The sequence below is a fragment of the Rhopalosiphum padi genome, chromosome 4 (assembly GCF_020882245.1).
Source record: "Rhopalosiphum padi isolate XX-2018 chromosome 4, ASM2088224v1, whole genome shotgun sequence".
Taxonomy (NCBI): Eukaryota; Metazoa; Arthropoda; class Insecta; order Hemiptera; family Aphididae; genus Rhopalosiphum; species Rhopalosiphum padi.
The window spans coordinates 35,897,434-35,915,115 of record NC_083600.1 but is presented as its reverse complement, the minus strand read 5'-3'; the positions used below and the strand labels follow the sequence as shown (position 1 = coordinate 35,915,115).

Here is a 17,682-nt window from a genome sequence, read left to right as displayed (position 1 = left end):
GCGCGCTGACGAACGAACTGCCGGCAGATAGCAGTAGAATCGCCCGCAACCACTTCCGTCGGTTTGAAACACCGACCCGCCACTAACTGTTGAAAGTTCATTTTCGCTACGCCGACAGACGTGCGCACTCGCCGCACGAATACCCATCTCGCCGGAGTCGCACACAGAATTGCTTCTTCATTAATTGTTCTCCCCTTTTTTTTTTCTTTCACTCTATCTCTTTTCATTTCACTCGTTCTTCATTTCGGCTGTCGTTGCATCGTCACTTAATTAATTTTGTATTGCCGTTGCAACCATAATATCTATAATTATATCACACTCCACTCTTAAATAAAACCTATAATTTATTATTCATTAAAATCTGTGGATCGCGCGACAACGTGAAAAAAATCGTCGAAGGCGATTATTTATCTCGCACATCATCACTTTCGGCTGGCCAAACAATTCACGGACGAGCACCGGAAATGGAATGCAAATCAGAGTTCGGAGCTTCCCTTCGCCATTGGTAAGTTGAACAGTATTTTTGTTTTTCCGACAATGTACGCGTACCCCTTCTGGATACTTGTCACGAATCGCTGTGTACGCGCAATATACGCGGTATACGCGGATTGTAATATTATTTTTGTAACATGTTTATACATTAAGTTAGTTATACTATTGTCTATTAGGTACTGTTTATGCTTTGCAGTTTTGCGTTTGTAGCTAGTCGTCGACTACAACTGTTGTCAACATTTTTATCTCTGTTTATCTGAAATGTTATTATATAATATTTTATGGGCAGTGTTATTATGTATTTTTTTACACACATCATTCGAATAGTTACGTACCACGAAAATATGCGAACAGTGAATCCTGTATAATTACTATTATTATTATATTATTATTATATCCGATAAGTATAAAATAATTGCAGAGGGCATTGTTTGGTATAAAAATACATTTTTAAACCAGTACGCCGTTTTGGACGTTTTGATAACGACGTCCGCTCTCGTCGTTGGGGTGGTTGGTGGAGAGCCGAACGGGGTTTCGGCGGTTATTTTTAGCGGCAGCGTGCCGTTTCCACCGGGTGATTAACCCCCGTCTCGATAAGACGAACGCCGTCACACACGCGCTTGTCGTGACGTGCGCGCGTGTGTGTGACCGACCTGTGTACGGCCACCGGGACACTCGCGGCGGCGTCGTTGTCCACCGCCTGAGAGTAGTGGTCCCGATCGGGTTGGTTGTGCCGGCGCGTGTTGCCCTTGACACAAACTCGATCCGCGGCGGCGGCGGAAGATGGGTAGGTAAGCAGGTACTATTGGTGGAACAGGTACATGGTACGATCGTCACATACTCGCATCGCGTCCATCCCGTCCGGTACGTTGACCGGACCGGACGCCCGTCGTACGTGTAAACGCACCCGCAGCCGCCGCCGCACGTGTCGACCGAACTTATCGACGGCGGCGGCGGCGGCGTTAACGGTGGCACACAACTACACACAAGACCCGACCAGGCGCCGTCGACGCTCTACCCCGTCGGTAAAAATGTATTTATAAATACTACTGACGATTGCCAAAAGGCCAAGGGAACGAAACGCATATTATGTATATTACAACAATATTTTATGTTTTCGAAATTTACTCTCTACTTCTCTCCGCGCGTCTTTCTTTCTCGATTCGCGCGCGTCCTTCGTCGCTTAATACGCATATACATATTCGTTTTGACCGTTTTGTACAGAAGACGACCAACACACACCTCGTCGGCACATTAGCGGCGGTCGTTAGCGGCGCGCATTTCTCCTACTTTTCGCCGCGCTCATGCCGTTTTTGTAATCGCCGCGCTAACGACCACGTCGGTTCACGTACTTGTGCGTGGACGTGTGCGTATTCGGATTAATTAATAACTATTATCACCGCGTTTATTGTTTTGTGTCGTCGGTGCAACCCTGAGACCGCCCCCCCCTCCTCCCCGCCTGCAGGACTCAAGTACTTTGGAATGTGTCGTAGTCGTCGTCGTCGCGGTTAACGACGCCGCAGCCCTTCAACGCCGTGTGTACATAATAATAATTAATAGGTACATCACTTAACGAATTCTTTTGTATATTAAGTCGACGACACTTAAAAAAATATTAACATTCACTAACTATAGGTACCTACTAGAAAACGATGTTATAAAATATGAGTTAGTATACCCTTAGCATTTCCACGTCGCGTGTATTGTTATTTATTAATGTTCGATAGTTAAATATTTATCAAACGGACTATGAAACGAACATTATTATTATGATTTACTTCCTATACAAGCGGTTCGGGAAAAAACAATGGCAGACGCGTTCGCTGGCGAGAGGGGAGTCGCGGAGGGAGAGCACACAACGAGAGACCAAACGTTATAATAATATTATACACTGAAGTGTATAGTGTGTGGCTGCACATTTTTTTTTTTTTTTTTTGCAAATTTGGACAGTCCTTAAATCCACTCTCTCTGGTTTGATTCTCGTTTTATTACGTTTTCGGAACGATATCGTGAGCCAATGGAAAATTATATTTGAACGACCCGGTGTGTCGGCAACGATAAGCGGGTCGCGTGACTCACGGGGAGATAAAGAAAAAAATAATAAAATTCGTGCCGTGTCTCTGAATCTAGTTTCAAATATTATATCGGCAGGCACAAGTGTGGTGGTGAACACAGGGGCCGCTAAAATTGTTTGTCTCGTAAAACGGGTATAGGAACGTGTGTGTGAACATTGCGGGGAACACTGTTTGTGTGCGCCTAGTAGAAGGAAAACCGTATATTAATATGATATTGCGCTCCGGCGTGAAGGTCCCGCGAGCGGGTGGGGCGGTTAGGCTCTGTCGGGCGAATACGCCGCGTGTCCTATTTTTTTTTTTTTTTTTTAATCGCAGAAAAACTAATAATAAGATGATAACGCCGGAACCCCGATGACGACACTCCATCAGCCACCATGTACACGCACACACACATTTAATATTATGTATCGTTAAATACTCGTAGGGCGTTGTTGTAAAACCACATGTATAATATTATATCTGCCGCAGTGTTCGCCCTGTATAATAATAATATAATTATGCGTCGATTCGATGACGACGGCGTCGGCGGCGGTGGTTGTGGCTGTGGCGGCGGCGGCGGTGGTGGTGGTGATGATATCGCCGCCGCGTTAAACGCGTGTGAAGCACGTCGGATAGCCAGCAACGGCAGGCTTATTAAATATACACTGCGCGCTCGCTCGTTCGTTCCCCGATAGGGCAAACTGGTCAAAGTGCACAACTATTATTATTGTTGAATATTACGCGCTCTCGCGCGCGCGTGTGTGTGTGTGAGTATGTGCGCGCGAGTGGCGCGTGCAGCACAGCCGCGCTATAATAATATGTATATAATAATAATATATATAATATATTATATTCCTCTCGCGCGACTATAATATTATTATCATGCGCACAGCGCTATGGGGGAGAGGCCGCGGCGGCGGCGTTCAGTTCGCCGCGTTGCCATATTATCGGCTCGGCCCACGACAGTAAATAGTGATATAGAGCCTGTTCACTATAATAATAATAATAATGTTATAACATTATTAAGGACGAGGACGAAAAAAATACAAAAAATGACGTCCCGGGGCCGCTGTTAGTGTTACCCTTCGACGCCGATAACAAACGTCGTCGTCGTCGTCGTCGTCGTTGCTGTAAAATAATGTTGTAGTACGGTTTCCGTTTCCAATCGCCGAGCCATCGCTTTTCTCGAGAAGCTGCGACAATCGTCGTGGTCGCGAGCAGTAAATACGTTTTACGATCGTCGTAATAACCCCGAACGCTGCCGCCGCCGGGGACACGCTAATGCAATAGCTCGGTGAAACGTAGTCGCGATAAATGCGATTTAATTGCACTTACGTCGTATTTTTTTTTCTGTTCTATTCTCAACCAATCATAATATTATTGTATATCGTACAGGCTTGTAGTTTTTAATAATAACTTTTCGAAATTCGACATTTACGTAGTTCGTTTTTTAACGTTGCTACGTTGCGTGCGGTTCAACGTATTAATGTTTAAACGGTGCAGAGTGAAATACATAGCTCCTTATCTCCCGAGTATCTAAATCTGTTACATTTATTCAAAAACTTTCCGTGTTATGATAAATAACGAAACCGATTTATTTAATTTACAATGCTACTTCCTTATCATCATTTAGTTACATATTTCCTTTAAAATTAACTACATGTACTGTGCAACAATTTGGTGTTTAAAAAATGTTTCTAGTTATTTTGGTATACTTAAGTATACCTAATAATTTCATTAACAGTAAAATGTTAAAATCCTGCTCGTAATCTGATGAGTCATTGCATATAGTTCAATATTGTTTTTATTATGTTTATTTACAATTTTGATAATAATCTCTTTATCTGTAGAGTTTATGACTTACTATAGTTTATTATCGTTGATAATTTGGTACTGTATTCATTTTTATATAAATATACATTAAAATTATCTTTCATGAGATGCTTCATTAGTTCAACACATAATATCTTTTACATTGCTTAAACGTTTAAACTATTATATCTTCGAATGACCACTGATAAAAATGTTATATTTTACAACATGTCCTAACTTCTAATATAAATAAGAATCGGTACATATAAGAATTATCGTTTTCAGTTTTTAAATTACAATAATATTTATACTTTGACAATTACTGAAACTAGAGAAAAAGCAATGTCTATACAAGATTAGGTACAATTTTAGAGATATGACTACATTATGTATTTTTAAAATATTTTATCTCTATTATATTCTGTGTTTTTTGTAACAATAATATAATGAATTCCTATTGATTGTCTTAAAAAAAGAATCTCTAAATTAATTTATATCAAATTATGTGTTGGATTTATAATTTCTAGATTTTAAATAATATTACGTCATACAATCATAACTTAATGAAATTAATTTGTGGACATATTAATACTTAAAAAATTAAAATGCCCATTCTTATGTAGATAGTAAAATCATTTAAATTATTATATATCCATATTTTTTCAAGCAGAAAATTGCATTATGTTAACTATCCAGCTTATTTAACTAAATAAAAATTACATCAAAATAGAATTTAAAAAAATGTAATTACATTTAGTACATATACAAGGTGATCCATTTAAGTGTATCTACAATTATTATTTCCAAGTTTTAACTTATAATTGGATGTTTGAAAAATAACATTTTCGAAAACAATTAAATTTACAATTTTTCATTGTTGTCAGTGTTTACCTTTCTAGGTTGAAAATTTACATTTTTCATATCATAATCCTATATAGTGAAACATTTTTCGCAATATTTTTATGTGTACTGATTGAATATTGAACGAGTTATTAATTAGCTATAAGTATTTAAAGTTTAATTAATTAGAGTAAACTACTTGTTGAATCGCTGTAAAAATAATATTTACAGACATTTTTCCCCTTTAAATAGGCATTAAAATAGAGGACTATTTACTTTTTCTATTTAAATTTTTTATCTTTCTTTTATTACTGTTACTAAAATTATAATAATACAAATACCTACAATATAATTGCGAAAAATGAAAAGCTAATTTACAGCTAAGTTACAAAATGATTTTTTTTTTTTAATTCATTAAAATAATAAATATTTGATATGGAGTTATAGTTAAGACACTATATGTGCAGAGTATTTTACTTAACTACTTTGTATGACGTACATAATAAACTTCAATTTTAAATGTATAATATTACATCAAATGCCCAACCTGAATTTTCAGATGCCGAGATATTACAAAATTAAATAAAAGACCAATCGTCCTATAGTTTAATAATATTCCCGGAAACAAAATGTTCTGTATGACTGTATAGTATAATATTTACCGGTGACGAAATATCCATTTATAATAGTTACTTACATAAATGATAAATTATTATAACTATATTTATTACTTGTTTAAAATTAAATTTCTATACGTCTCGGTAGGAACTCAAAAAATAATCTACTTCAGTGTATGTAATAAAAATATATGTTGTTATTCAAAAAAGTTAAAATTCTCGAATTGTTGGCACTTAAATAGATTATTAGTATAGTATCGTATATAATATAGTTTTTGAATTATACTTATATATTATTGATAAATGTATTATAATTAACGACATCACCAAACCTATTAAAATAAGAGTTGTAAGTTGTAACGCACTCAATGTTGCAGGTTTTTGTTATTAAGGTACTAATAATTAGTAAATATCAATAACCATTAACCACCTCCAGTATATTTTTTGTTTGTAATCAGTGATAAGTTTGTAATAAGTGATTCCTAATTAATTTATATAATTTTTTTCTAATTTTTTTTTTTTATCAATAAATCCATCATACATATTCCTTACATATAGATTCGTGTATATCCATTTGTTTCCCGATTAACATAGTCTATAACCGTTACGATTTTTTTTCTATCCACTACTACTGTTAATTATTATTCGAATTTTGGCTTTTGTCCAAACGAATTAAATCACTAACTCTCTAATTTGAATACATGTAATTGCGTCTACAAAAAAAACCCCGGCGAGAATGATGGGAACCGTGTGTAACGTGGGAACAGGTTTCCAGGCACCTGTTTGTGTAAGCCGGACAAGGGTGGTTGTTCATGGGGTTAAAGACCCCTTCGTTTGAATAATATACACATATATTTATAAATATTATTATAATGGGGGGGCGCTGGCCCTTAACCGTCATATTGTTCCATGTCGTCGGAATCATCCCGCGTTTCATTGTTTATAGGGTCATTTTACACCTGTTGTTTTCACGTTTATTTGTGCCCTAAAAATCTTCCTGGTTTTAAAAAAATACTCTGTTCGTGCACAAAGGCTGACCCTGGGCAGGAAACGACGATTGGGGTGAATATTTTGTATATGTAAATCACTATAGTCCTAAACATTTTAATTTAACGCTCGACAACGCACAGTCACTACGAATTCATTTTTACGAAACTACCGAACCAATATTATAATTGTGATGTATATACATGGTTAGCTTTTATCGTTATATTATGTCGTTTATTTTTCCTTTACGCAAATCATATAGTGTTATTTGTATAATATATATTATATTATATTTATAGGTTAACTCTGCCTTTAAAACAGTACGCTTGTATAATATGTATTTCTTCAAAATCTCATAAATTAGTCATAAACGTTTCTTACTATTGCATATATTATGTAATATTATATTATTCTTTATAAATTATTTTTTTGTTCGCACTATCCTTACCAAAACGACAGAAAATTTGCATTTCAATCGGTTGTTTTGATAATTAACAGAAATATTCGTTTTTGAAACGTCGTAGGCGTAAATACCTGTACTAGAATAATTTTCGTGTGTTTCTCCACGATTTTTTTGTGGTGTTTTCTTTTTTTATTATTATTATTATTATTTTTATTTTTCTACCTCATCGCAACACAACACAACACACCACACACTGGCGCACACCGGCATTATAGGTTTTGAGGGGAAAGTAGGTTTTACGGTGACGACCATATGCAGGTTGTTTTGTGTGTATGTATGTGTGTGTGTATGTGAAGTTCACGGTGAAGTGATGCTCGCTCAACAGGTACACACGCACACACACGCAGTCACCAGTTGCCGGTAATATATATACATCACACATACACCAGCGCGCGCGTATATATACAGCACACATACACTAGCGCGCACGTATATATACAGCACACATACACACAAACCCATACATTCACTCACTCACACACATAAATATACGCACGCACGCAGAGGCACTTGTAATTACTGGCCGCACCGAACCAACAACGGCGAAGGGTGAATGCCCTGATACGAACCAACCCCGTTTCCAATGCATGGGTCATTCACCCTATAAATAATATAAAGTTATTCTTTCTTTCTTTCTTTCTTTTTTTTTTCTAAACGCCTCGTGTGTGTTGGATGGGACTATGGGAGATACCATACGGGGATAGCCCACATGCCAAACCACACAATGCCACTTGCTGCTTGTCGCGTTCATAATATTATAATATATTGTTACTGAATTATTTTTTTGTCATGGGCGATCGTATATTATAAACAAAACATTATCGTCTTTTACATGTTTTATTTTCTAAAAATCCATAGGTCGTCTAGAGAAACTTTCAAGAGTATTGTGATGAATATTATAAGTACTTTTCTGTAATCTATATGTATTATCAAATCGATTTTTGATTTATTGTAAATACTATATAATTATGGATCAGATTTTTTTATGAACAATACGCTCATTTTACTAGATAATTACTAACAATATTGTAACGTGCATTTTTAAGTTATGTTAGGATAATATTTAGAATACATCAAGGATGTCTGCGAACTTGATTATTATCATTTCACTTTCAAATGCAAAAAAAATAACACTTAATAAATACTAAATAATCACATTTATAGCATATTACACCTACAAATTTTACTCCGAGTTGTTTCTAACAAACATAGTATGTCTATGTATACGATGCATTTATACACACATCTAAAATAGAAAAAACACGAACCACTAATGCACGCGCAATTTTTTTCTCTCCACCTGTTACGTGTGTTATTCATTAGTCACGTACGTGCTATTTTACATAATAGGCAATTTTTTTCTACTTGTATTTAAGATGGTAGTACTTCTTTAAAAGTTTTAATACCGGGCGTATAGTTGAAATAAACAAAATATACAATTCTGTCGTACATAGTTAAAAACTTAATGGGAAGTTTTTGTCATTTATGTATATATAATGTTTCAAGCGTTATTCACATTTCAAAATGCGTACAATGAGATTTAATTGATGTGAATTGCCTAGTGAAAGCTTACTCGAAGGAGTTTTTTCAGTTTTAATATTGTGAGGGCAAACTTAGGAAGCCCGTGTCCGTGTATATAATAATCACGACTATGCTCATATACGGGTAGGAGAATATTGTTTCATTTTTAGTGCCAAACGCCCACTCCCCCCTATAGTGTACAAGAGGCCACTACATTTTGTTAAGGGGCACCACACCCTTCTATGCGCTATAATTGCATTCGTTGTTAAAATAATATGCTGGTGTGCGCATGCATTTAACCGTCTTCATCTACGTGTGCCCTACGGGTTGGCATCCCGCCACATTTTGTTTTTAAGTTGGGAAAACGTTATCGTTTCCCTTTGCTTGCAATAATGCGTCCATGTTAGTAGTTAAGTAGGTGTTACAATAATAATAATAAACTCGACAGAAGAAAGAACATAATATAATGAAAATAATATAAATATTCCGTGGTTTTATACAGATTTACAGTTATCTCTAAACATTTATCACACAACTGAAATTACTCAACCGTCATATCACAGTGTTTGTGCTCATAATCCGGGTCTTCGACCCCGAAAGTCACAAACCACGCCAGTGGTAGCACTGAAACACAGCTAGTGTGCCCCCTTCACGCCGTGAGAACGAGCGAGAGAAAAAACAGCAGTGGAAAACTAGCAGTACTCATTATACAGTATGGTACAAAACATCGACCGTTTGTCATTATAAATACTTTTTTTAAAGGGTAGATATTTGTAATTTTTATATGCATAACATACGTGAAAACATTTATATTATTAGGATGATTTTATTAAATAAATCAACAGAAATACAACCATCATTACCTCTCACGTTTCGGCTGCGCTGCCCGGGTCAACGTCCTCATTCCACTAAACACATAACACACATATCCGTATGACGGAGGCGTACAGTTTCTAAAATATTTTAAAACGAAAATTCTAAACTCTTCATTCGTTTTGGGAATTGCCGTATCGCTTTAAAGAAAACTTCGTCCAGTACATTATTTTATTGCATTATAAATGCTATTTGTATTAATTACACTGTTTATTATATGCATATAATTTCCATTTGCCTAGACGCTTAGTCATGTTTCGTATGTATTTAATACAAGTTTTTATTGCATACAAATCTCAGGTTTACATTATGTAATATATAGTATAATTTTAATTAAGTGAAATACTACAATTATTTATCCAACCGATTTGTAATTGTATTGGTTATATATTGGGTATATATAGTTACATATTATATACAGTAGTATTAACTCTTAAGTCCCCAAAGAAATGCTTAATTGAGTTAATAATACTTTAAAAAAAGAAATATGAGGGTGGTTTTATTAATACCCGGAGACCAGAGTTTATTCATCCCTATAAACTTGATAGGGGCTGTTTAAAAACTAAAAATACTCTTTATTATGACTACCAGTTACCACTATTACTGTACATAATATTAAATTAGAATTGTACGTTTTGAACCACCATTGTATACAATTCTATACAACGTGTCGGCAGTTTTTTTTTAACGACGATGGTTTTTTACGTGCGTGTTTTAATATATATAGTTATGTACTGATATAACTTCTAATTTTTATGATTAAATACTTATTATATCTGGTGAATAAATAGTCTATGTGTGGAATGTTTAATTTTTGAAATACTACGTACGTATTTATTTCCCTTAAGTGTTAGGTTTACCAGTATCTACTCGTTTTTCCTTTGACACATTTTTTATCATAATAATTTTTTCACCCTTTTAAACGTACTTACAACATAGTATTGAATACTTTTATGTTTTCATTTTAATATTTGATTTCTTACATTGAATTAATTTAATCGGGATTTAAAAATAAAAAAAAATGTATATTTTAATCGTATTCTTTATTATGTATATTTATTGTACTCTTGAACTTGAGTATTAAATATCAGTAACCAGAGATTTAAGTGATAATATTAAATTACAGGGCAATATATTTTTTCTACCATAAGTGTTGAATCATAAAGTCATTAACATTACTTTTGGATATACACGCCCTACGATGGAAAACGGATAGTTGGATTTTGTACCCCTATTATATAATGTTATTATAAAAGTCGTTATTGAATTAAACATAATGTAATCGTTTGATGAGAACGGCGGATTAGAGTTGACGAACGCTCGAACTGATAATAAAGAACACGATATAGGTAACAGTATAACGAAAAATTATTAACCGATACACGATACAAATCAATGACGCAGTCGTGTCGGCGTGCGTGTGGAAAAATACAGATAACTAATAGTTTTCAGTAGGTAGGTGTAGAAGAGGACTGCGTTCGTTCTTGTCGAAAGGTTTTTGTGGCACGATGAAAACACCCTGTATATAAAGCTGAATAGGGCGGTGTGGTGACCTTGATTCGTACGCTGGCCGATCTGTTACGCATTGTTGCCAGCGCGTCCCCCACCCCGTGCGTACGGGCGCGCGCGTGTGAGTTTCGTGTGTGTGCGACGCGCAAGTGTACGTTTGTGCGTGTATATGTATGTGTGTGTGTGAATGCGCGCCGCGCCCGCGCCGCCGCCGCCCACCCGCGCGCTCGGCCAGGGGTGGTGGTAGTGGTGGTGCCGTGCTGTTGGCTGTGCATCGGGTACTGACGGCGGTGCGGCGCGGGTGAAGGGGTCGGAGTTAAGGACGCGTTGCGCGTACATCGAGCGCGGTCCGCTACGGGAAGGCCGAACTCGGTTCCACGTGTCGCCACCAGCGCTCTCTCACTCGTTGTCGTTCCGTCTCCTTTGCTCCCGCCCGCCCACCCACTCGTCCGCACGCCGATACCACCGTTGCAGCCCGTGTAATAACCCGCCCCACCCCGCGCCACCACACCCGTCCGCCGTCCGCCTCGTTGTCGTAAGTAGTCGGCGTCCGACCACAGCGTGACCTCAAAACTATTTAGGATATTTTCGGTGAGAGAAGAAGAAGAGCGGAGAGATAATAAAAAGGGTTTGAACGTATTTTCGTATTTGCATAATTGTGTGCCGGTCTGTTGTACATGCCGTGAGTACAAAATCTTTCGAGAAGTGGTTTTCTCATATATTTTTTTTTGTGTTTTGGTTTTCTCCACGTGACGTAATTTTTCAAGTATTAATCGCGGCCGTACCTGCACGCGGTGCACTTTGGAATGACGATAAAAACCAAAACGTTTTCTTTACCAAACGGAAGATTCAAGATAAACGTTTCAGTATATTACGATGTAAAAGCGCGCTAAATATTATGTGCGCGCACACAAATGTCTGTATCGCGTGAAGGACGGAGAGCTTGAAAGTTGAGGATTGGTGGTGGTAGAGGGGGTGTGGGGGGTACGTGCGTGCGTGTGGGAGCGAGGCGTGCGCGCGCGCGTGTGTGAGTGTGTGAACGCTGTCGTCCGCGCGTTACGATGCACCCACTTGTTGGCCTCGCGGCTCGCACACTGTTGCCACGGCGGCGCGGCGCGTCGGTGGGTTTACCGTGTGCGGCTCATCTCGGCGTGTGTTGCAAGGCGGATTTTTTTCCACCCTGTTGCAATACGCGAGACCCCACCCACCACGTTGTATGACGACGGCCATGTAGTAAAGAAAACAACCTCGTTGCCGCTTCTGCGCGCAATCCGCCAAGTGTACGCGAAGTTTTCATTTTGTGTTTTTCCCCATACATGCGAGCCACGCGCCGCCTTCACCGGGACAGGCGCATGTTATAACAATAATAATAATAATAATATTGTGATCCGCTGCGTACCGGTGCGCGACCTTGGACGTCGTGTTTCGCTTTGCCTTCATGATCACCCCGACGACGGTTTTCATCACGTTTCTTCTGAGTATATTATTTTATACGCCTCGCCCAGTTGACGTTATTGTGAAAATGGCACATTGCTTCATTTATACTTGTGTGTGTGTTGTGCGTTTTTTTCCACCCGGTAGTCTTTATTTTAACGCATTTTAACTCTGAAAAAAATAAACAAACAATACAAACATACGATCCTATTTTCGATAGACATACGAAACACGCCTCGAATAATTCCGGCTAACCGTATAGTATTGCGACAAAACATTTCGCGCTAAATTCGCATACTACCGTTTCACTGCGTACGCAGGTTATGCGGAATGTTGTATGTATAATACCGATAAGCCTCAAAAAAATGTACCTTTTATACATAGTCTCCGACTGATTATAAATTGTTCAGTTGAGAATTTTAATATGAAAATATATTCCGTATAAGGAACGTTAAAGCCATTGCTTAAAAAGTATAATTAAAATTGTTTAAATGTCATCGTTGTATTGTACCACCGTATATATAATAGCTAAATCTACAGCGGTTTTCATAAAAAAAAAATTATAGGAAATGTAATAGTTGTTTTAGAGGTTGAAAGTTGAATCCAATTATAGACCACAGTGACAAGGAATGATTTGTCATTAAGTATTTCACTATTTGTATAACACTAATAGTAAGTAAATGCAAACAAATTCTATCATCTATTATTCAATACTGCAGCATATAGCTTTAATTTTTTATTATTAATCTAATTAAATTGCCCATTATTTATGTTAATGTTTAATTTTAAACATTAAATACTATAATTAGTAATTTGATATAGCATTACTTCTATTATTATTTTTCTGATCTCAAATCCATTGAATTACTTGGTTTATTTATATTATAATAATACGCCAATATATAGGTAAACAACTTTTTTTATGATTTTACTTTTTAATCATATATCATTTATATTGGCACACGTTATATTATTATTAATTTGTATATTCCTTTGCTAGTTCATATTTAATTAATTCGTAACTTATTGTAACTATACAATACTAAAAAAAAATAACGTGATTGATATTTATAGATAGTTAAAGTATCTTAAAAAAATGTACCTACTAGTTTTAAATTTATTGTAATTCTATTGAATTTAGAAGTATTTTTATCATCATAATAATATTTTATTATTTTAATATTATTTAGGTTAAATTAAATCATATTATTTTTAATTATTTCCTTGTTGTATTTTAATGTTAATTGTGTTCATCGTTTTAATGCTATTAAAAGAAAACAATTCTTTAATGTATCACTTAATGCGTTTATCTCAATAATGATTTATTCCACTTAAACACCTCAATTATGAACTAATTTTAGCATAAAAATAATTATTAATAAATAGCTTATTTATTTTAGACCTTTTCCTGGAATGTATTAAACATACCCTTTTGATGATGACATTAAATCTTTATTTGTAAATTTTCACTAAAATTAATAAATTTTAAATTACAATTTAAAATATCAAAAAGACGTTTAACTTACAGCTTGGATACCATATTGTAAAAAAAAAGTTTAAGCTAATAACTGTAGATTTTTGAGGATTTAATATGGTATAAAGAAAACTTGATGAATTATTTAATTTGTGATATAATAACTATATTTAGTTCAAACATTATTATGCACATATAAGTGTTTTCATGTAAAAAAACGTATTTTTTAGACAAACGTGAATATACTATAATTGTTTGTATACTTTACATTAGGTATACCTATACTAATATGGACAACAGTATTGCTACATTACTTCATTACTATAACTATATAGTAATATGTAGTATATTTACTTAAAACAGATTATATTACGTAATAATTTTTTTTATTGAACATTTAAACTTCTTTTTTATATTTTGGACTACTTTTTATTCTTAATTTTAACTAATGGGATAAGATAATATATAATGGTATAATATAATTTAATAATGGTCCAAATTGTAATTATTTTTTTAAATTCATAAATTATTTTAAGTTTTAAAATTTAGTAATATTTATGTTACTAAAATGTGTTTATACAACCATTATTTTATATATTTCGTAATATCAATTTTTTGTTGTACCTAACTCAATAATTTATCACATCGAAACTTTTCTCTCACTGTTTAAATTCAACAGGATTGTCCATAAATTTAGATTTTATATAATATTTGAAATAATGTGTTTCTACATTGAACTTAGTATTATATTTTAAACACGAAGAAAATTTATTGATTTTATCATTTTATTTTTATAAAATTTACATTTTTACTTCGAAGATTTTTAATATTAATGTTATTTTAACTATAATTAAAATAATAAAATAAATATAGCTTGTAGGCCACTATGTTATATAATATACTGTTTTACTGTATTAACTTGATATAAAACGTATAATGGATACATTAGAAATAAAGCAATTTAAAACTCCATTTCTTGTTTAATTAATAATTTTACACAGACATTTAATTATATTTTAATAAATTTTTATAGCTTTTCAATTTATATTTTATATTATTATAAGACTTAATTTCATATTTCAATAACATTGAATTACATTTTTTTTTACCTTTATGTGTATTTAAAATTCTAAAATCATTCTTATGACCACTATATACACTATGTACAGTGTATAAGACATATAACCAGTGGAAAACTCCGTTTACAATCAAATTTAATATAATAATAATGCAATACATTGACTTATATAGCAAAGTTGATCAACAAGTAATTAACTATAGCTACACCTCTTTTTCTTTAATTTGCATCCTGTCGTTATTTACTATGATTCTAAGACTACTTAGTCTCTGGAAGCTTTATTATTGGATATTATTTTTGTTTTTGGCGCTGAAGAAATATTTTGTGCATCAGCTATATAAATATAATATTTTATATTGTGCTTCTATTTATTGAAAATACAAGCAATTTTATTTTAAAGAAGTAAATTTTAAAATATAACTAGACATTTTCAAGAAAAACGGTGATAATATGAATATAAGCTAGCCACTCGTTTTTGATAATATCTTGACCATTTTTGGTAATTCAAAAATCCTGTCAGAATAATTGTTATAATACAATTATTTATTATTCTATTCAAATTTAATAGGACACCCCAGTACTTTGCTTAATATTTATGTAGTGCTTTTTTTCTTATGTATTTTATTATAATATCTACTTGGCTTACTACTTGTTGTATTGTTGCTTTTGGTTATCACATTTCAATTAATTTTGATTTTTTCACTAAATTATTTTAAATTTTTACGTTTGTTCATAATTATTTTCATCCCGGAGTGTGATGATTGATACCTTTAATAGGAGCTATATATGTATATTAACTATTTAGGTCACACACGCGTGTTCTTTGCCCAAGCCTATAAGGGTCATTACCGGTACTCGTAATCGTTTGGCACATTCAATTGCAACTGGTTAAATAGTGAAACTTTCAACAGTTCTTCATTTTTATATTTCAAACTGTAAAAACGTATACAAAATATAAAAATCGTTTGTAAATTACTTAGAACAAATTATTTGTTAAAGAACACATATATTTTCTATTATACGTACGAAAAACAAAACAATAGGAATACGCTGACATCTAATATATTAACGAAGTTTTTTAGTTATTAAACATTAACATTATACTCTATTAGTATAATAACTTATTATATTTAAATTTTTTAAATTATCATTGATATTACATTTATTGTACTCAATATTAAAATAGGTATGTATAAAAATTATATTTATTTATATATATTAAATAAATAATGTAACTGCGTTTATAAAACGCTATATGCTGTATGTAGCTATTAAAACTAATTTTTATGTTATTATACCCACCTTAAGGTTAATCGTGTTCCAGTGATTTAAAATCACTAGGGTTTAAATGTTTTTTCTATTCCTTTTATATTATAATCTATCTTTATTGATTTAGTGTTTCAATGGGTGAATTTTAATACTATTTCACTAGTATATGAAAACTGATTAAAATAATATTATTTTAGTCGATTAATGATAAAAAATTATTGATATAATGTTTGGATATAATTACTGCAATCTTGAAATTATTTGACATTATGATGTAATAAACATGTTTAATTTGATGGGCAAATTTATAAATAAACGTATGTTATGTATGGTAATTAAGCATACCTATATTATGTATAGGTACATGTATATTAAATTTACTTGGATGATTTAAATTAAATAATATTCAGATATAATGTGTAAATATATTAAAGAAGTACTTGCGCAATAGACGGTATGCCTGGCGAACATCCATTGGTGGATCAGGTAAAACGGGGCTCGGCCATTTTGTCGGTTAGGGTATAGCAAGGGTGTTAAAAGGGTACCGCGAAAATGTCGTATGAAAACAATCCTACCCAAAAAAAAGGGATCGACCAACCACAATTCGTGGCGTATTCTATTGATTTTGCCGAGGGCAGTTTTACGTTACAATACATTAACTGCAGTGTTAGTATTCGAATATATGCATCTATTTGATTTCTTTTCCTTCTAATTGAGCTTCAATTAATTGAATTGATTTATTAAAAATGTATTATCTATGTCTTGCCGTATTATCCAGTTTATCAGTAAATACAATCTCTTATTAGTTTACATTTAAAATTGTATTAATTTATTTTTAAGCTTTGTTTCATATGTCATTTGACTTATGACAATCGACAAATTAACCACTTAATAAATTATTCAAACAGTTAAAAAACAACTTGAATTGTTCTAGCGCACTTGAAAGATACGAATAAAATCATCCTCAACATTTATAAATGTTATATTTGTACGACCTTGTATCCTTTAAAAAATCTTTGATTATAATTTTTTTTCTTAAGTGTAAGAAAACGTCTAAACATTCTACTTATTAAAAACTTATATCACGTCATTTAGTTTATTTTAAAATAACTAAAAATATAATGTATGTATTTATTATAGCTATAGGTATTGAATTGATTTATATTAATACTTAAATTAGATTATATAAACATTAAAATATAATTTATAATTAATTTGAAATCATTAATATGTTTTAACTTTTAGGGTAAGGTATCCTT

At 33.5% G+C, this 17,682-nt stretch overlaps 1 protein-coding gene across 1 annotated transcript in view; it reads left to right on the top strand.

The window, feature by feature from the left end:
- The first annotated feature begins 76 nt into the window (after nt 1-76).
- LOC132928609 (protein tramtrack, alpha isoform-like) overlaps nt 77-17,682 on the top strand; it is a 37,229-nt gene continuing 19,623 nt past the window's right edge. The window contains exon 1 of the mRNA XM_060993405.1: nt 77-505. The gene's annotated coding sequence lies outside the window, so the exon portion shown is untranslated. The remainder of the gene's footprint in view (nt 506-17,682) is intronic.